We start from the raw sequence: 21692 nt of genomic DNA, 5'->3' as shown, positions 1-21692 counted from the left end.
TTTGTGCTTTATTTTTGCTAATTTAGCAACTCTCGTTCCTTTAATTAACAAGTGCACCTTACTGAGAAATTAGACTTTACCAGAACTATCAGCAATGGCACCCTGAGAAGCCCTCAGCTCTGTTCACCAAGGTATGCGTGAACATCCCTCTTAACACTCCTGCCTGGGACAGTCCAAGAAGTCCCCTTCGTGGACACCAGCTGCCGACTCCCACCTTGAAGCATTTGCAGGGCTTCCCAGTGGCCTGCGGAACTGAACCCCGGGGCTGGGGTGGGGCGACGGGAGGGGGTCGGCCCTTCGGGGAAACTTGGAGAAGTCTCCTAGCTCCTCAGAGCCCCTCAGCTCTCGTCCTCCTCCCCACCCTTCCCTTTTTGTTTAGTTTGACCTTGGTCACTGATGACAAGGCTTCTTTTCCTGCCAAACCAATCAATAAGCTAAACAGACAGAAGATGAGTATTTAGAATATGGGAAGCCAAACTCAAACACAGATAGGTTATCAGTCTAGACCAGAGCAGACTTCTGAGCAAATATTTCATTAACAAATTTTTCATGGCAACTTGCATGTTAAAAAAAAAGAGGGGGGGGGAGGGAGAAAGAGAGAGCGAGAGAGAGAGAGAGAGAACAGTGGTAGGGGGTAAAGAAAAAGGCTGGCTGCATCCTTGACGTTGCACTGCCCTGGGAGGGGGTGCTTTTGGGAGTGAGGGACACAGAGCGGGGAGAAGGGTAAGGCGCACCGAGGAGCCCCAGGAAGGGGAGCCCCAGCCCCTTAAAACCTTCCAGCTTTAAACCTCCCTCTCCTTTCAGCACTGGTCTGTGTGATTCATCTTTAGCCGTCTCCACGGCACTGGAGCGGGTTGAGTCTCAACATGCTAACCCCACTCGGGGACCAGCAGCTGGCCGCAGAGCCCGAGGGGGCTTGGGAGAAGGGAGGGGACACGGTGCTTAGAGAGCCCCACTGGGGAGCTGGGAGACAAAGGGAACACTGACCATAATAATAGTAAGAGCAACTGTTTACTGGTGCCTAAGTTATAGGAAGGCTCCCAGTCTCCATCACTTCATCCTCCCACCCAGGCCTGAGCTGTGGCGAGCACGGGTACACAAGCCCACCGCTGTCTGCTCTGACGGCTCAATATTTTGCACATCGTACTCTACGCACGGCAATCTACGGGTAAAGTACTTTGGTTTTCATTTATAGGTGAGGAGCCTGAGATTCAGAGAGGTGAAGCAGCTTGCTCAAGTTGGCCCAGCTGGTAAGTGGTAGGGGCAGAATTGGGAACTAGGTCTGTCTGACTCTGAAGACAAACCATTTCTGGCTCATTTCCACTGCTTCCATGATAGTTTTAAGAATACAGTAAAGCCTTGGATTGCAAGTGACTTGTTCTGCGAGTGCTCCACAAGACGAGCAAGTGTTTCTAAAAAAATTTAACTTGATAAACGAGCGATGGCTTGCAATACGGGTAGCACGTGACGCCGAATGTCATCTGATCACAACCGAGCCAATGGTTCTTAAAATGCACTTCGATGCACAAGTGCTTGGGATTACAAGCGTGTTTCCGGAACGGATGGCATTCTCAAACCAAGGTTTTACCGCGCTTTAAAGGAAGGGTCAACAAAACGTGGAGTTACTAATATTCAACTCTTTTAAGTGCTGAGGGAATAGAAGTAGGACAGAGTGGGTTTTCAATTCCTTGTGTCCTGTGCTCCTTCCACCTTAACTTGTGTAGACACAGCTCCTGCCTCCTGAAGATGCCTTCCTGCCTTCATCTGGACTCGTGTGCATACCATTCAGGCTTCAGCCGACAGCCACTTCATGGGGCAGCTCCCCGGCTCGCCCTGTGCTATTTGTTCTTGTTAGTTTCCATCCTTCCTTCAGAGCCCTTTGCACCAATGCTAATCTTCACGTGCAATTTATTGATGAATCTCTGTGTCCCACATAGACTGGATTAATACTAATACCGATACCTAACCTCTATTCACTGGTTCCTACAATCCTGGCACTCTCTTAATGGTTTTACATACGTTAACTCATTTAATCTTCTCAAGGGCTCTGCAATAGTAACTGTTAGTGTTCCCATTTTACAGATAAATGAGACATAAAGGAACTTGCCCGATGCTACTTCACTAGCGCTTGAGCGAGTGACAGAGCAGGATATGAACTCAGGGGGTCTTTGGTTCCAGAGTCCACGCATGCCCTCTCTCTCTCTCTCTCTCTTGCGCGCGCGTGCACGCTCTCTCTCTTTTAGATAGAGAGCCTGTACATGTGCACGCAAGCAGGGAAGGGGCAGAGGGAGAAGGAGAAAGAGAGAGAAAATCTTAAGCAGGTTCCATGGCCAGTGCAGAGCCCCATGAGGGGCTTGATCTCATGACCTCACTGTGAGATCATGATATGCGCTGAAATCAAGAGTTGGATGCTTAACTAAGGGAGCCACCCAAGTGCTCTTAATCATGATGATGGCCACAGAGTCCTCCCATCTCGGTCTGTACACTCCTTAGAGGTGAATTCTGTTTCTCTACCTCGAATCTGGGATGCTCACGTGATTTGCTTTGACCAGCAAAATGCCATAAAAGCGATGCTATATGACTTCCAAGGCTAGGGCTTGACTTTGCAGCTTCTGCGCTCTGTGTGTGTGTGTGTGTGTGTGTGTGTGTGTGTCTCAGAATGCTGCCCTGGGACTACTGCATAAAGAAGCTGGAGGAGAACAGAGACACTCCAGCCAACAGCCTGCACCCACCGCTGGACTTGTCGCTAGAGTGAGGCTATCTCGGACCTTGTGGCCCAGCCAAGCTTCCAGCTGAAGGCAAGCACACGACCCAGCCAGGCAGTCAGCAGGGGAACCAGCCAGCCAGCCCACAGAATCATGAAAATTAATAAATCATGGTTGTGCTCAGCCACTAAGTTTTGAGAAGTTCTGTCGCACAGCAAAGGCTAACTGGGCGAGAACTGTCTTGCTCATATTGTATGCCTCGTGCCTGGCGAGATGTCTGGTTCATTGTGCTTTCGTGGCAAAAATGTGTCGACTTAGTGAATAAACAGAAGTGGAATTGAACCAGGGAGACCCCTGAAAGATGGTGGCTGGCTATACAATACGTTATGGAATCCATTCCACGTGATGCACTGTGGAATACCAGAACAGATGATAATTTCAAAACACTGGCACTCTTAGTTTTCTGTACTTGTTTTCAAGTCCTTATTGACCCAGTTTGAGAATAGGTTATAAAGTCACTTGTTGACATTTTAACATTTAAAAAAAATTTTTAATGTTTTTATTTATTTTTGAGAGAGAGAGAGAGAGAGAGAGCGCTTGAGCAGGGAAGGAGCAGAGAGGAATGGAGACACAGGATCCGAAGCAGGCTCCAGGCTCTGAGCTGTCAGCATACAGCCCTACATGGGGCTGGAACCCACAAGCTGTGAGATCGTGACCTGAGCCAAAGTCAGACGCTTAACCGACTGACCCACCCAGGCGCCCCAACATTTTAACTTTTTATCCTTTGTGTTCTCTTCTTTTTTAAAGGCTCTCCAACCCATACCTTGACATTTTACATTTGTTTGTATGATTATTTGATTGATGTGGGTCTTCCTATGAACTCAGACAGGTCAGGGACCCCGTCTCGTTTTGCTCATGGTTGTAGCCCTTGTTCTGGCTCATATCAGGAGTCCAGTACGTACTATTCCATGGCCTGAATTAAAAATGTGAATTTTAATTTATCTTAACTTCTGGTTTCCTTAGGCTGGTATTAAGCCCTCATCTACATGTTTGAGCTTTCCTTTTCAAATTCTCAATTACAGAATGCTAGCGGGGGCAGGGGGCCTTTTTTTAATAGGAAAAGGACATTCAAAGGATAGCAGGATGTCCCGTGGTCACACAGCTGGTTTACAGCAGAGTCGGGACATTAGGTCACATGGTCGTCATCCACTGACTTTACATTCTTCCAAAGGGTAGACTCTGAAGTCCCCATCGTACAGATGGGCAAACTGGGCCAGAGCCAGTGCCGGACCACAGATGACTCATCTCTCAGCTGAAATCTGTCTTCATGAGTCCAAGCTGGCTCTAGGGTTAAGCTTCTGCCAGCTCCAAGTGTTTTTTTTTTCTCTTTCATGTTGCTCTCAAATATATTTCTATCCTCGTCAGACCATCCCCCTTGTTCCCATTTAACCTGAGAAAGTTAAACCCACTTTTGATCATCATGTGAAAATCTGAAGCAAAGTGCTTCCTTCAAGGCAGATGTTTGGAAATGCTGAGCTGCAGGCGTTCAACTTGTCAAGTAACTTTTCAAATGATGAAAAAAGGGGGAAATGTAGGTCAGAAAGCAATAAACTATATTCACATCCAATATATCATTCTGGTTAAGGAGCTGACTTTGAATCTCCACCTTTTACTAAAATGAAACAAAAATCCAAATCCAACCCAAAGCATTACAGCTTTAAGTACTGAAAGTATTTATTATTTCTAGTCAAGTAATCCAAAAACATAATCTCAAGAACATCTATGCTCCAGGAATGTCTCAAAACGCCATGGATTTGATGTGATTCCTTTATCCAGATGTTTGTAGAAAAGACTCTGGATGGCATGAGGGGAATTAAAGGTTTATTTTTAATATTTGAGAAAAGTCATATTTCTAATAACAGTGAGCCTTAAAATGTGTCCTCAATCTTTGCTGCCTCTCTCATCTTTCTCATTATTATTTCCTCAAGTAAGAGCTCTCTCCTTCCAAATTATCAGTCTGTAGTTTTCCACACATTAGTATTTAGATATTAGAAGAACAAGGTCATTGAGGTGCCTCCACTATGACTTTGGCATTTACATCAACTTCATTTCAAGAGACAGTTTTCACCCACTGGGTACGTTAGAGCCAAGTCCTACAAAAAAATCACTTTTCATGGGGCTAAATCTCCAATAAACTGCCTGAGTCTTGCAGTCTTGCAGTATAGCGTGACTTGCTTTTGAGGACGATGATATGTTTCCCAAGTGTCCCTGAAATCTAGAATCATGGCACCAGAGACCCCAACAGTTGCTGTATCCGTCCTGTGTCCAGACATCTGACAATAAAGTGGCTGGGAGTCGTGAGCTTTTTATTATTTGAAGGCATCTCCCTCACCCATTATCCTCTTACCCGTAGAGAAGGATATTCTAAAACGTGTTAGATTGTATGAGTTGACTGAGTTTACCTGCTGGAGAAGATACATTTCAGGTTCTGGTGGCAGAGAGAAATTTAAAATTAGGTCACCTCATGGTTACAAGTTGTATCTATAACAGAAACTAAAAGGTCTCGGAGATCATACGCGGTCTTTGGTTGGGAGCCCAAAAGGGGCCTACTGTGAAACATTCTTTAATTGGTTTGTTACATTCAAAATAAAAAAATATATACTGAATATCTCTGTGGAAACTGAAGTTTTGATATAAAGTAATACAGCTAGGTTAAAATCCGAAATCTGAGCTCCAAAATCAGTCCCTGGAATACTGCCGTGTGTGTGTGTATGTGTGTATGTGTGTGTGTGTGTGTGTGTGTGTTGGGGATGCCAACCTGTGTGTTGTGATTTTAGGGAAACACAATAGTCCTCTCTAGCTTCCAAACCTTTCATTTAGTTTACTGTTTCTTGAAACTTGATGCATTAGAATTCAGTCTCTTGTTTTAAGATTTGGAGACTTCTGTAACACAAATACTTCTTTTCCCTTTGGCTAACATTCATATGGTGCTTACTTCCTGCTAGGTACTCTTCTAAGGCTTTATGAGGAGTAATTTACGGAATCCTCTCAGGAACCTTCTGACTTAAGTGCGAATGTTGTCCCCATTTTGCAGATGAGGACGTCAGAAGCCCCAGGGTCATGTGTGAAATCAAGAAGTCTGACTCCTGGCTTTCTTTCTGCACCATGCCGCCTCGTTGGCCCCTTGGTCTGCATGCTTCAGGAGGCTTCCTCCTTAGGGAAAGGCCGGGAGGATGAATGGAGTTACATCTTACAGAACAGGGTAGCACTGGGGGGAAACAGGTGCACCAAGTACACTGGGGAGGAAGGGAAGCCTAAAAGAGAGCAAAAAGAACAAAAGGGAAGGTGTGAATAATGAGGACAAAGTCTGCTTATGTCTTCATTATGGCAGCAGCTGAAAGAAAATTGTCACAGTGGATGCCCTTGCAACTGTAGGCAGGACCCTTAATTGTGGAGTTCAATCCCTCATTTTACAGCCAAGGAAAACTGAGGCTGGGAGAACAGACTTAGGACAAGGGAAAAGAAGGTACTGAGACTTCACAGCCGGTTAGTGGCAAAACCAGGACTGGGGCGCCATTGCCCTGATTCTAGATCCGGGGCCCTCTCCTCTGAAAGTAACCTTGTGGGCTCCTTGTGGGCTCCAAATCACTGAGGGAGCGGGAGGAAGCTCAGTGCAAAGAAGCCTTCTTCTGTCTGTGGTTCTTCTCATGAAATGTTTGCTCCCCGGGTGGCATCTGGGTAGACAATGACTCATGGAGGAGAATTTTTGTCCTACGTCTACAAGGATTATTTCCTTACGGACACATTTCCTGGGAGCACCCTCTTCTCTCCCTCGCGTTACTTTTCGGGAGCGGGTGATGTAGCTGAGACTAGAAGCAGAGTTCATTGTCACTATGCCATTTCATGAAGATGCCCCTGCATTTCTGAGGAGCATCGGAGGGGCCAGGTAAAAGCACAGGGGCTGAGGTGAGGGAAGAAATGGAGAACACGGTTGGAAATGAAAAGTATTCAAATATAAATTAATATAAACCCAGGGGTCATCTTGCATGCAGTCCTGGCAATAAGAGAATCCACAATGTGGATGAACAAGTTAAAAAAAAGTAATCAAAGGTAAGAAAGAGGCGTATGTGAGGCATTAAGCATCAGGTACAGAGGCGGCCGGGGAGGATTACCGAACAAAGTCCAGAGAGTGTAAAAAAAGATAAGAAAGGCAAAGGTAGCGAATGAAAAAGATTGCACTGAAGGTTAAGAGAAATCATGGGAAAATTTCCCTAGTGCGTAAGGAACACAGGGGTCATTGAGCTAGACAGCTGGGTGGCGAAGACACGGGAAGGGTAATTTATTGAAAGGAAAAAAAAAGCGGTAGAGGTGACTAAAAAGGTTTAAATAAATTTTTTGCCCTGGAACTTTCAGGAAGATGGGGAACAAACGTTGGAAACTGACATACATTTTCTAGGGGAAACCAAAGAAAGATCGAAGACTAGCGAGGAAATGTCACTTTGACAGATTCAGAAATGAAGCACGGAAAATGGAAAGAACCTTTAGAGACTTCAGTCCAAGGAAGAACATACACTATCACACCTGAATAATAAATAACAGGAACTTAAGAAGGGAGAGTTTGAAAAGCAAAAGGTTTTTTTTTTTTTTTTTTTTTGGTGGGGGAGGAGGGGAATCCCATCAGCAAATGGTCAGTGATGGCTCCTAGCTGTCTTACATCATTAGACCCACCTCATATTTGAGTCCTCTCTCTTCTCCTTACCTATGTTCCTTCCATATATATTGGAATATATATGGAATATATATATTGGAATTCCATATATATTGGAATATATATAACTTTCATATATATTGAAGATTTGCTACATGCTCAGCATTATGCTTTCTATTTGGGGAGGTGCGTAGACGAATAAGATGTCTGTGGTCCCTGCCTCAGGGAGTGTACATTTCAGCGGAGTGCACATGCTCAGTGTGCAGCTGTAGGATGTAGCCAGAAGCCACGGAACTATGGGTGGTCATTTTGGGTAGGAAAAGAGAGCTGGGTGGTCATTTTGGATTGAGGCCATCAAATTCTACCTGAAGGAGGAAATGAATCACATTAATACTTCTTAGAATCACAGTAAAGAATAATGGCCCCAGAGTGTTGGGTTTTGTTTAGTTTTGTATAGAGTTGAAAGGTTTCGCGTGAAGTCAGGTGCTGGCGGTAAGGGTTATCTGGGGGGTAGATATTCGAGGAGCCCCTTCCATCACATTATATGCGGTAATTTCTGCAAAAGCTTGGGGAATCCATTCCTGGATGAGGCTGGTGAGTGATGACTGTGTCGCTGAACCTGGGGACTAGAGCAGGGGTGAGTGTTCGACCCACAGGGAAAAGGTATAGGGGCTGAGCTGGGCATACTCGTCTAGGGGACCCCCAGTCCCCCACACAGAGTGAGGGAAGCCCCGGCGGGAGCTGAAGAGCACGGAAGTGCCTGAGGCAGGAACAAAGGCGGTCAGGAAGGACAATAAAACTCTAAGCGGTCCACCAGGAGAGGTGGGTAATTTGATTATCCAATTCAGTGTAGTGACAAAGAAGGCAACGAGACTAGGGACAAGAAATTCAGAGGTCAAACAGACCCTCCACGGCCACAGGCAGTAGACTTGAGAGGAGGAATCCGAGGGCAGAGGAAGATAAAATTTTAATGCCTTTGGCACCAGGATCTGGAGCAATAAAAGAAATCAAACGTTATTCTGGATTGCATAAATAGAGGGACTGTGAAGAAGTCAAAGGCGATTAACTCAGCGATAAAAGGGAATGGTGGTGTTTGACCAAGGAAACTGGGGGAGATACCTGCTAGGATGTCTCCATTCCCTGTCTCTTTCCACCCAGCTCTTCTCGTTGCTTGTGTTCACATTTCACCTTGACTTTGGTTCTGTATGTTGTTGCTGGCCCTACGCAGCGAGAACAAAGTTGCATTAGTAACAGTCGTTCATCCAGATGATATTCTTATAGACAAGTAGGACTGGGTGGGAGTGGGATGTGGGGAAACATAACATTTTCGTCCTCCTCCAAGCTTTGCTAGGGGCGAGGTGCCCTATGCTGTCTGAGAATCCTTCCTTTAGACCTCATTCCAACAATACAAAATACAGATTCAAAAAACCAATTAGTCATTTCTGCTTCTCAGACTGTCTTCTATGACTACGAGGTACCAAAGAATATTCTCTCAGAAAGAAATGAGTTATAATCGGGTACAATTATTATATTACTAGTGGTCGGAAGGAAAGTTGCTACAATCTTTAAATTCAAACAGAAACAGATCACGTTACTGATTTAAGAATCTTGCTTCCTTTGGGGGGTGGGGGGTTAACTTCTCACTGACACAAATGTTCAAGTTTCTGTCTGTTACAATGCAGCTTTCTCAACATTTATTCTCGAGACGGTTATTACCTGTGACCATGCCAGAGGCACATAAATGCCTGTAAAGGCGTATTGTCCACAACATCTCTCAGAAATAAATACCTTCGTATACCTTGGAGTCTATCGAGTTTTAAAAAAGAAAACGATAGGGAAAGGGGAAGTAGTTTATCTGACTTCAGGGAAACTATCTCCCCCATCCCTTGTTTACACCTGATATGTCCACCAATTAAGCATTTAACTGATTTCTTTAAGGTCAGGTTGCAAAGGGGTCAATTCAAGTTGGGGCGTCAGGGACAATTTCACATGGGAAATCCACTTTATTCCTACAGCAGGTGTGTGTCTTGGGTCAAAGAACAAGCTTCTCAGGTGTGGTGGCCCCCATGTGCTCTCGGGGAGATCCGAGGTCACTGGTTTAATATTAGCTCCGGGTGCCTCAGCCTGGTTACAAGGGTCCCTAAAGCTACCCTCTGTCCAGGAGGCGAGTTTGTTTTGAAATGGTTGACTGTATAAGGGACAGGCAAAGATAATTCATTTCATTGAGGGGGGGGGGGACAGGGAGAAGAAACGGGAAAGGGAATGAAGTTTAAACGTAAGCCAGTATCTCTAGAGAATGTGAAAAATGTCAAGTGCCAGGTTCTGAAGCCTTAGGGGATTTTGATGTCAGTGAGCTCATTTTAGACCCTCCTCTGCCTCACCCGCCCAAGGCCTCTGGGCACATGTCTGGAATGCGGAAGGGAAGAAAGTGATCTTCACCTACGAGGGCAGCCCCAGGATTTCCATTTAGAAAAAGGAGACCCATTTGGAAACAAAACAAAACAAAACAAAAGCCGTCATTGCTCACTGACTCAATTTAATTAATCACACATTTATTGAGTACCTACTGTGGGCAAAGCCAACCCGCAAAGAAGATTGTAAGTGGCTCATTTCTTTTTAGATGTGTATTTATTTATTTATTTTGAGAGAGACAGAGCATGCATGGGGGAGGGGCAGAGAGAGAAAGAAAAAGAATCCCAAGCAGACCCCTGCTGTCAGCAGGAAGCCAGACCGGAGGCTGGATCCCATCAACCGGGAGATCAGACCTGAGCCAAAATCAAGTCGGTAGCTTAACCGACTGAGCCACCTAGGTGACCCTCAGCGGTTCATTTTAAGCCGCTTAGGAAGCCTGTTGCCTATACAAATAACACAAACGCTTAGAAGGCTGGCATCGTGACTTTAGTAAAAGAGAAGGAATGAAGAATCATGTCCTCTGATTGTGGTTTATGCATCCCTTTGTTCACACTGCCTTCTGGGGCCCGGAGAAATCAGGGGGTAACCGTGCAGGCCGGCCTCCCCCTCCCCGACAGCGTGCACAGTAGGGCGCTGCGCTAACACCACCGGCTTCATCCAGGGTCTGGAGAAATCGTTCTCATCGATTACGGTCATGCGGCATATTTACCCATTGTGCCAATTAGCAGCCTGTAAGTCCTGCGGCAAGATTTCAGAGGTCATGCTGCCTTTAGAAACCAACTCTGAGCAGCCAGGCTCCATTCTGTCAGTTTGAACCTTGAGGGCTGTTTTCCCAGCCTTCTCTGGGAGCCTCTTCTAGTCTGGAACATTTTCAGCTGAAGGGAAATGCTTTAAGGTACGGCTGAAGTCGCTCCGACGACTGGTTAATCTTGTCCCCGCTTCCAGATCCCAGAGCTGAGGCCACCCCCCTCTCTTTACCCTGGCAAATCGGAACTCCCTTCCCCGACATGCAGCCTTTTTGAAATTACAAATAAGTCGATAACTACAGGACTGACCCAATTACTGGCGCGTGAACTGGGTGAGCTGGAGCCATGTCCTAGTCTGGAAACCCGGGGCCAGTGTCAAGGAGGCCGATGTGATGGCAGGATCTCAGGTACTGGGAAATGAAAAGCAGTCGCCTCGGCCCAGATCTGGAAGTCGGCGGAGTGGAACGGCCTGGGCGAGCCTCCTTGTCATGCCTCCAATGGCCCTTTTCACAGTGTGAGCAGACCTTACAAAGAGGCAGTGACCTCGCCTTTCAGATGACTAGCAGCTCACCGTGATAACCAACCCCTCGGGGATTTCTTTGCAGTGATGTATGGTAAAGGTCAGCCTGAATCAGGAAGGAGCCTGAAATGGAGGAGGAGTTTAAGAAATGCACTTTTACTTCCTAGGAGGGCAGATGATAGCTCAAGCACCCGGACCGGGTCTTGTTGAGGAGCCAAAGGATCCTCTTTAATGAAACGACAAGAGGGATTTATAAAGAACATCGCCTCCGCCATTTTACCTGAACGATGCTCGTCAGGATGTGGGAGGATAACGTGAAAACGTTTGACTCTCTCAAATGTGGTAGATGCCCCCCCTGAAATATTTAAACGTGCCATGTGTCCTGGTTTATGAAGCATGAATTGGCTTAAATGAAGGTGAAGTTTTGCCTAGCCGGTTAGAAGAGTCACAAATTCTAAATTCGTGGAGCTGGAATTAGTGCCATACCTCTGTTTTCATGTTAAGATTCTAACTATCTATATTCATAAAACCCTGAAATATAGATCCCACCGAATTCATGTTCATGTGATTGGAACTGGACTGAAATTTTGAAGAAAGCACTTACCATATCCATCCCCAGGGTGAAGTTAAACGCAGGAAGAACCCGGTGTTTTCAGGGCCTTTCCTTCCCTTCCCTCCTTGTCAACGTAAGAAAAAGATCCACCGTCTGACTTTGGGATTACTGGTTTGGCTTCCTTTTTCCCAGGCACACAGGCTACACACCCAAGAACCACCTTTTTTTAAAAAAAAATTTTTTTAATGTTTTTATTTATTTTCGAGACAGAGAGAGACAGAACATGAGCAGGGGAGGGGCAGAGACAGAGAAAGACACAGAATCTGAAGCAGGCTCCGGGCTCTGACCTATCATCACAGAGCCCGACACGGGGCTCGAACTCACAGACTGTGAGATCATGACCTGAGCTGAAGTCAGACGCCTAACCGACTGAGCCACTCAGGCACCCTGAGAACCACCTTTTTTGATCACCCCTGTTCACACACCTACATGACAACTCCTGTCTGTTCCTGTGACGAGTATCTTATCAGATCCCTTCCCTCCATCTTCTTGGAGCCTTCCTTACCTCCTGCCTGGTCTATTCTCACAGATTATTGATATCTCCTTGCTCTCTGTTTCTGTTTCCTCTGATTCATTCTACTCACTATCAACTAATTAACTTTCCTACGGCATGACTTTGATCATATCTCTTCTGCTTATAAATGTTCAGTGGTTCAAGATTACCTACCAAATACAGCACACACTTCTCGGCCTGGAGACTCTACTGGTCCAAACATCCTTCTTGCTCCCTTTAAGTGCCCTAAACTCCGGCCAAGCCGGCCTCCTTGCCCATGTGCAAGCTCACTTTGCCATTTTCTGTTCTAGACCTTTGCTAATGATCTGCCCACCTGTTTTTGTCCCCCATCCCCAAAGCTTTCCTCTTAAATCCAATCCAAGTTCGTTCATTCATTCATTCATTCATTCATTCATTCATTCATTTCTCCCCCATCCCCAAAGCTTTCCTTTTAAATCCAATACAAATTCATTCATTCATTCATTCGGTTCTTTTAGCAAACCTTTACCAAGTATATGCTAAATGTTGGGCACAGCCTCTGAAAAAAGCATCCCCTGATTTCCCCAGCTGGAAGCAGCCTGCTCCCCTCTCACTGATATTTTGGTGTTTTCTACCACTCTGAGAAAAATTTCTCCTAGGCAGCAAGTCAGGTCCCGGCTCTGCCTTCTGGACTGTCTACATCTCTGTTCCCCCATCTGTGAACGTATAGTTCCTCCCTCATGGGGTAGTCGGGTTGTTGTGGGGATTAAATGTGATATGTTATTGTCCTTACTATTATTATTTATGGTGTTATTATATCTCATTTCGTTCTCCTTGAGACAAGGGCTGGGACTCTCTAGAACCTTGCAGGGGGTCTTTGCCTTCATCTTTTAATCAGTTTTATTTCCTTGCAAGACACAGAGCTCTTCTCTGTTACCTCAGGAGAAGAGGGTTGATTATAAGTGTCTAGACTGGAAGTGAAGTCTCATCACATTCCAGAGGTAGCTCTTGTTCTCTATGTGTCAGCTCCTCTCTCTACATCCATTTTGTTCTCTCTTCCTCACTAATGGCTTCTGCAGCTGACTTAGAGTCAGGACCTATTCATAATTTGGTAGGTCCGTTGCAAAATAAATGAAGGGTCCCTTGTTTAAAACGGAGGAAAAAATGCAAACTAAAACGTAACACTTCTTTCTTCAGCGGCCCTTTGTCTCTCTTCTCTGTCTCTTTCTGTCTCCACTTCCTTGGTGTTTTATATTTGCTATTTAACACCACCTTCCCCAGGCACGGAGACACTGGCAGGGCAGTGCAGACTCTCTTGGTGTCTAGGAGCCCAAGCCTGAAACTTGGCACCCACGGCTGGGTTCCCCTTCCTTGCCATCCACCAGATGAGCACCATGCCTAAGGGAGGAGTGGAGGAGTTGAGCCAGGCATCATCCCTTCCCACAAGTCCACTGCCCCAACCCAAGGCAGACGGCCATCCCCAACACCCAATCTCTGCGGGTGATGATGCACTAAGTACCTGGGTTGGGGGAGGCTGAGAGATTGCTCCACTGAATCACCAAATGAATCACACCAAATGAACCATGGTGTGCCAGCCTGGGGCAAGGACAGCTGTCACCGCACCCCATTTCCAGATGCCACAGGGCACAGGGGTCCAGCCCTCCCCGGCCCAGACTCGGCTCCCTGCTGGGCAGTGTAGGGAGGAGGAAGGAAGGAGAAGGTGGGACGGACGAGGGGGAGCAGGTCTGAGAACTCAGGGCTGGGACGCAGCCTCGGGAAGCCGAGCGCCTGGTCCATGTTCCATTGTCCCATCCACTTCACCAACAAAACCCAAACTCAAAAAAATAAAATTCAGCACTAAATCCAAGCATGGGGCCCTGTTTGACCACTGGCTGCCTGTCCACGAAGCTGGCCCGTTTCGGAGTTTAAAGGGGTCAACATACATACGGAAGAGCATAGTTCTGTCTGACGACTCTTGGGGTTGCACCTTCTACTGCAAGCTGGTTTATTCTTTCAGTTTCCCAAAATTAATTTGCCGAAATAGAAATCTGACTGCCCCACTGTTTTTCTTTATTCTTTTTTAAAAAAATAAATCACATGAGAACACCTGGGTGGCTCAGTTGGTTAAGGGTCTGCCTTTGGCTGAGGTCATTGTCTCATAGCTAGTGGGTTAGTGAGTTCAAGCCCCACATCGGGCTCTGGGGCTGTCCCACAGAACCTGTTTCAGATCCTCTGTCCCCCACCCCCCCCCCCACTCGTCCCCCACCCCCCCCCCACTCGTCCCCCACTTGTGGCGGGGGAGGGGGTGTCTCTCTCTCAAAAATAAATTAAAAATAAATAAATAAGTCACATAGGTCGTTCGTTGCTGTCCAGCCAATGGATTGGCTGCTTCTGGGTCAGGTGTCCATTCGGGTCCAATCATTTGGAGCTTTAGAGGACACAGCCGCTCAGCATAAAACGTGGACTCCTGGGATGCCCCCTCGTGGAACTGCGGAAAGCAAGTCATGATTAAATCGTTAGTTTGGAGTTCATCAAATATGTTGAATTTTGAATGAATTAATTTTATTTTTTAAATTAAAAATATCCATTGAAGGCCCCTCGTGTGCAATATTTTCTGGCCAACATTATGGTTACATTTTACATATGGAAGGACTAAATGTTTTATTAAGATATATCTTTTCAATACAGTGTTTTCTGAAAGTTACACTGGCTGCCATATATTTGTCTGAATCAATGCAGTTCTAGATCATGTAAAATCCTGACTCTATAGAACATCTTTAAAAATTACCTTGCTCAAGTCCTATCATTTTACAAATGGAGAATGCATTAATTAGGTCAGGACAAAATAAGACAATTATAGCATAATACCAAGCCAGAGAGAGTAAAGAGACAATCCCTATGTCAAAATTAAAAATAATTTAAAAATATAACAAAAGTACCTAAAACTTGCAGGTAAAAGAGTTAATATCCTTAGTACACAAAGCATTCAAATAAATCAATAAGGAAAAAAATCAATAGAAAAATTGACAAGCAGGAGCAGACAATTAAACAAAAGAGTGTACAAATTGCCAGTAAAATGTTCAGCTTCACTATTTAAAAAAGAAATTAAAATGACAACAGATAGAATTTTTCTCCCAATTGTCCAAGATTATAAAACCCAGGGCTGGTCTATAAACCCAGGGAAACAGGAATATTCAGATGCATAGGAGAATATTTCAGAGCAGCCTTGTGAAGGTCAGTTTGACAATATTGATGAAAATGTGAAAGATACAAGAATTCTGACCCTAAATTTTGACTTCCAGGTTTGACTCCAAGAAGCACTTACATATGTAGACAATAGCATATATATGGAATGTTTCATGACAATACTTGTGAAAGTGACAAATTTGAAATATCCAACAATCTACCAAAAAAAAGTTAAAATAAACTTATGATATTTTAGTCCATTGGATATTTTAGTCCAATATTTCGATGAAATATTATGTAGCCAATACAAAGAATAAGGAAGATTTACATGCACCTACATAAAAAGATGTCCAAATTGTAGTGTTAAATGGGAAAAAAAAGTTAAAGAAAAAATATCCATATTATGAACTCATGTATTTAAAAACTTCTATATATTACTATGAAATGTTACTTAATGTCCATTAAACATTGTGTATAACATAAAATAATGTTCCAGTACAATTTCAGAAGATAGCATGTAGTCTGCATACGCCTGTGGGTGTGTAAGAGGAATGTCATCCAGGACCCTGGTCTCAGCAGTGGAGCCACAAGACGTTATTCCTGCTCTTAAAGAGCTTAGAGTCCAGGAGAGGGGATGAAATTGCTTCAAAGAATAAAAAGCACAGGATAGAGTGTCATTGGGTACTTACTGGCTCTGAGGCATTTTCATGTTCACAGAAACCCTGGGAGGTAGATCCCCATTTTTCAGATGACCAAACTGAGACTTTTCTAGCAACACAAGGTGGGGCTAAGTACATGGCCAATCATTTCCCCATAGCCCTTAGACAACCACAATTGTACAACTTCCATACCCACCTGTCCCTTGCAGCAGAGGTCCCGCACCACCTTTGACATTTAAAAAAGAAATTAAAAGTAGCACAAACATATTGTGATTACGTATATAAATATTTGCAAAAATGTCAGAATTCTACTCCTGTTTTCTCTCTGTTGTAACTTCATGGAATTTTTTTTTTTTTTTTTTTTTTTTTTTTTGAGATTTACAGTGACAAGATTGTTCGAGAAGCCCTGGGTTCCAGGCCTGGTTCTGCCACTTGCTGCCTGTGGGCTCTGGGCAAGCCCAGTGATAAAAGTGTCACTAACAGACCTGCTTTGTTTGTCCACCTCCAGATGAAACAAAGCATGGGCGAGCCCTTTGAACCCAATAAAATAATGAAGATGACAAGTTTCTCCTCCACAAGCCTTGAATTTGGGCTCTTCCCCCGCCCCCCCCCCCCCCGCCGCCCCCTTCTCTCTGATTGAAGCATCATCACACAGAACCAGGAAACAAGGTCATTTTCTCTCTAAGAACCAGCTCACGTGCATCTCCCTGCAACATATGGGGATCTTTCTTTGGAGAGGTTGCTTGGCCAGGTGAACAGCTGTTGCTGGATGCCCTTATGAATAAGTGGCAATAACTCTGATGGAGTGAGCTTAAGAAGACAGCTTAACTACTTTGCCTTGCGAGTAGGCTTGTTTGGGGTTTTCCTTCACTTACGCCACCCCTGGATTGATTTCTCCTTTACTTTGTGTGGTGGCGATCACGGAAGTTGGCATTCGCTGAGAAAAAATGCTCTTTGGGATCTCTAGCTATTGTAGCTGGACAAAATATATGTTGGCTGGCAAAAATGTACAGAAAAACAGATTTTTACGAAATGTAAGTTAGATGGGTAAACGGCAATATGCGTCAAATGCCTTAAATTATGCCCATCCTTTGTCCCAGTAATTCCACTGGGAGGGTTTTATCTGTCTGATCATATTGGATAATTATGAAAATGTGCATTTTTAAGGAGGTTTATTACAGTATTATTTATAATGGTAAAAATAAAAAATGATCTTACTAGATCCTATTACAGGATTGTTTAAATAAATGAAGGCACATCTACCCAATACAATATATACGACTATTAGCAATGAAGTGGCAGATGTGTGTATACATTCACACACATGCACATACACAAATATGTGGAGAGGTATTTTGTTGTTAAAACTGGGGTGGAAAACAGTATGTGTAGTAAAATCTCATTCTGCTTTAAAATCTCTATCTTCACTTCTATACAAAGTCTAGAAGATTATACGTCAAAACGTGAATGGTGGTTATCCTTGGATGATGACATAGGATAAACACAAACACACACACACACACACACACACATTGTGTGTGTGTGTGTGTGTGTGTGTGTGTGTGTGTGTGTATAACAAAATGACCATTGATTTTATTGCACTTAAGAAAAATATGTTGAGTTCTCGGGTGGCTCAGTTGGTTAAGCGTCTGACTTCGGCTCATGATTACACCGTTCATGAGTTCCAGCCCCATGTCAGGCTCTGTGCACAGGGCCTGGAGCCTGCTTTGGATTCTGTGTCTCCCTCTTTCTCTGCCTCTACCCTCCTTGCTCTCTGTGTCTCTGTCTCTCTCTCTCCCAAAAATAAACACTTAAAAAACTTTTTTTAAAAACATGTTCTTTTTTCTTTAAACATAGAATTAGGAGATTCTATTCCCCCCCCCCCCATAAAGATTAGATGTATAAATGCAAAAGAATCCCCACTCACTGCACCAAGAATTCTGGTGAAGGGAAAAAATTAACAAAGACCTTAGATCTCCCAGGAATTAACTGTTCTGGAAGGGAGTCTGCAGAATTTTCAGAACTTTGTATTTCCTTTTAGCAATTTCCCTAGTCCTGAATCTCTGATCTTTGACAGTCTTGACGACTCTTTCATCCTTAGACCATGGAATTTGCACATCCACTTGTTAAAGGTTTATTCCACCGTGTTACGAGTGCTGACCTCTCTGCGGCCTCCACAGACCGGGCGCTCCTTGTGGGCAGGCGCCTGGAGAGGACGTGGCGAGTGGGCAGGCGGAAAAGGACAAGGTTCTCTGTAAACGTTGGGGACTGAATGCTCTGACAGAGCGACAGGCGTTAATGAGGTAGGTTTGTTAGAGGTCTGTGGCGGGAGAGAAGTCGATGTGGAAAAGCATGGAATGGGTTATGGAGGAGATGGTATTTGACATGACTTGGAAGGATTTATCTGAGCGAAAATGCAGAGTGGAAGGCCACTGATTCCAGGCAGAGGGAACAGCAGGGGGAACCAACTGACCTGGTGTGCTTAGCACTGAAGGGGTTCCAGCGACTTGGGCGTTTCGGGGTTAAAATCCTATCAGTCCTCGGCAAACCGTGATTGACTGGTTGCTTGGCAGAATCGTGTAATCAAAGGCAGGAAGATAGAAAAGCCAAGTTAAGAAACATGTCATCCACTTTGGTTAGAGAGTGGCTTCAGCGTAGGGAAACCGTAGACAGCAAGGTCAGGGAGGTTCCGTTGGGCCTAACTGAAGAGGGCCTTGAATGCCCCAGTGAGATTCTTGTGCTTCATTTTGTGCAAGTGGTAAGACCAAAGGCACTTTACATCCTAAGGCTTGACTCCTCTAGCACACATTAAATCTCTCTCTCTCTCTCTCTCTCTCTCTCTCTCTCTCCAATATCTCTCTTCAAAAGCATCTGTTACACTTCCGGCTCTTTTGCCCTGACATGATGTCTCCCCCTGATAAAGCACACCTCGAATTTTCAAATGTCGTAATCAACTGCAAACGAGAACTGCCTTCCCTTGTTTGAGGGAAGTCGCTTTACCCCTCATGGGGACGGACGCCACGGAGCCCTCCACCTCCACATCCAACCCTTCTGTCACTGGCGGACAAGTAGGAGATGACTCACTGGCTGGAATTCAAGACAGGGCGGGTGGCGTCTAGGGAGCAGAGCAGAGGTGGGGGGCTCCTGGGGAGTGAGAGAGGGTGACCCTGGCCTCGTGTGCACCGTGGTGCTGAGCGGGGCGCTGCCCGCCTCTCCTGGAGCATCTGAGGAGAAGCTTGGGCTGTTGCAGCATCGGGGTCTACACAGAAGGCCATTGCCATCCGCATCCTGGTGTCTCTGTCTGTGCACCATAAAAACTGACAAAAGGGGCCTCACTGCTGAGTTTCAGACTGAATGTTTAATGCAATTAATGCATATTTCATAGCACAATAACTGCCAGAGCTTTGCTCTGCCATCCTCCCCGGCTGAGTTATTTACACAGCCATTTTGAGCCCAGTCACAGAGGAAGTTGACAAATGAGTATCTGTGCAACACGTCTGGTCTTTTCCCATGCAGATCAGGGCCTCACAACTTCAAAAAGTCCCTGAGCAGCATCTCAAACTCACCCCCCCCCCCGAGTTGGGTGAATAGATTTTCCCTTGGTAAAAATCCCTTGACTTCCATCCTTCCCTTTTCTCTCCTCCCTAGCCCCAAGAAAAGTATTTAAAAAAAGGGAGGGGGGGTATGCTAATATCATCGTGCCCCGAAATGAATCTTAGTGATTTCTCTCATTACAAAATCCCTAAAAAAGAAAGAGAGTGAGCTGTCCCCCTGGTCAGTGACTTCGTTTATTCATTGATCAGTTCTGACAGTCCTTTGCAAGGCAGCTCTGCCCCTAGGATGCTTTGACATAAATCAGGGGCTCCTCAGCTCACCTGCTCATCACCGGTGATGGATTTGGCAGGTTTTCAGGTTCCTGTGAAACAGATCTCTGGACCAGGAGAGCCAGACTGGGACTCAGAAGGTAGCATTCAGCACGAGAGGGATGTCGACTGACTCACATCTCGTGCCGTTTTTCACTTACTAGGCACAAATCCAGCCCTTTGAGTCTTAGTTGTAACCTTCGATTAAACATCAAGAAGCTTCACGTGTACTTTGTGCAACTGTCGTGTTCCTGACAAGTTGTAGATAATCATTTCTTTGGGTAAACGTGATCCTGTGTTTCCAGTGACTCATTTAGAGACTTTCCGGGTTGCTCTTTCTGTACCATGTGAACTTTTTCTGCCTCCCTCTCCCCACCCCAGTCACTCTGCCAAATACTTAGTAAGAGAAAAAGAAACCAATTTAGGAAAGAGCAGTTGAAACGAACATTGCAACGAATCCTTTTACAACGTGTGAATATTCACCCTTAATATATCGATTTTGTCACTATGGGCTTTTAGATGCCAAGTTTTCCCAAATAGAGGTCCGTCCACGGTAAAGCACCCTAGCAAATCAAAACAGCCGGATGGTTTTATTTTTTAATATAAGTACAGAGCTAAATTCAGCAAGTTTGATTTTTATGATGAATAGATTCTTAAAAGTGCAGTCGGATGTAGCCAGCTCTCCCCTATCTACCACATTTGGTTTGGGGGAAAGCATGGGGATAGTTGTAAAACTCAGGCCTCAGAGTCAAAAACTGGGCTCCAAATAGGACACTCAGACACTCAGAGAGAAAGGTCATTTAGCCCTTTTGGCCGAGGAGAGGATTGAGATGTCAGTGACAGACTGCGGTGACATGAGACACTGTCATGGATATGACTTTATACTTGGAAGTCCTACCGGCCTGAGTTTGGTTGCTCACTCCACCTTCTACCAGCTGTGAGACTTAGCGTCACTAGTCTTCATCAAGCCTTCCTTTTCTAACTGCAAAGTGGGTATAAGATAAAACTTACCTCTAATGCCCTTATGATGGTCAGACGAGATAGTGCACGTAAGCCACTTAGCGTGGCACCTGATCGTCACAAACATGCGCTAACTACCAGCTCGAACGGGGTAGACTGTGATTCAGTGTGTTTTGATCTTCCCAGGCTCTCAGTGAGGCTGGCGGGACTTTGGATGTTATCATCCCCATTTCGCAAAGAGAATACTGGAACCCAAAGAGATTCTAGGTTCTAGGTCTTGCCAGCCACACAATGAAGGACGTAGGAATAGAGGCCAGTGAGTTCTAAGAACACAAACATTGCAGCCTTTTACCTCGCCCCTTAGACACTGGGCAACGTGGCATAAAATGGAAGTCCTCACTTCCTTTCCCAGCACCCAGTTATTCAGCCTGAACTGACCAGGGCTGGAGAGGGAAGCAGCCAGCCTCCCACTCCGTAGGTGTGAGGCCTCTGACACTTGGCTACTCCTCTCTCTTCTTTAGCATAGAAAGGATGCTGAAATCCTAACAGCTTCCAGTTATTGAGGGCTTGCTTTTTGCCTGGGATCTTGCTAAACATTTTACCCACACGACTGCTGTCCTTTGTGGATGTTACAAATGACGGGGCAGGCTCAGAGAGGTGGGGTGACTTACTCAAAGGGGATAGCTAGCAAGTTGTGACGTCATGACTGAAATCAGTTAAGTCAGGGTGATCCCAAGTAGAACTTTAAATTGCTTCACCACGTGGTGAATCAAGTTCAGGTTTAAGATTCCCTCAAGCAGAAATGACCAAACCTGACTGGTCATCAGAATTGTCCAGGGTGCTTATAA

At 45.2% G+C, this 21692-nt stretch overlaps 1 long non-coding RNA gene across 6 annotated transcripts; it reads right to left on the bottom strand.

The window, feature by feature from the left end:
• Window positions 1-4569: 4569 nt before the first annotated feature.
• LOC102954994 lies at window positions 4570-21104 on the bottom strand. Of its 6 annotated transcripts, XR_006214175.1 has the most exons (8): window positions 20896-21104; window positions 18495-18586; window positions 14527-14664; window positions 11696-11864; window positions 10881-11214; window positions 10535-10700; window positions 8533-8633; window positions 4570-6019 (listed from the first exon to the last, which is right to left on the bottom strand). It is a non-coding gene; the product is annotated as an uncharacterized LOC102954994 (long non-coding RNA). The 6 variants fall into 6 exon arrangements; XR_006214177.1 differs by lacking the exons at window positions 10535-10700; window positions 10881-11214 and adding an exon at window positions 16218-16247; XR_006214173.1 differs by lacking the exon at window positions 10535-10700.
• Between the last annotated feature and the right edge of the window lie 588 nt (window positions 21105-21692).

Source organism: Panthera tigris, chromosome F3, assembly GCF_018350195.1.
Source record: "Panthera tigris isolate Pti1 chromosome F3, P.tigris_Pti1_mat1.1, whole genome shotgun sequence".
NCBI classification, from domain to species: Eukaryota; Metazoa; Chordata; class Mammalia; order Carnivora; family Felidae; genus Panthera; species Panthera tigris.
Note: the sequence above shows the minus strand (reverse complement) of the source record. Positions and strands in the feature narration are given on the sequence as shown.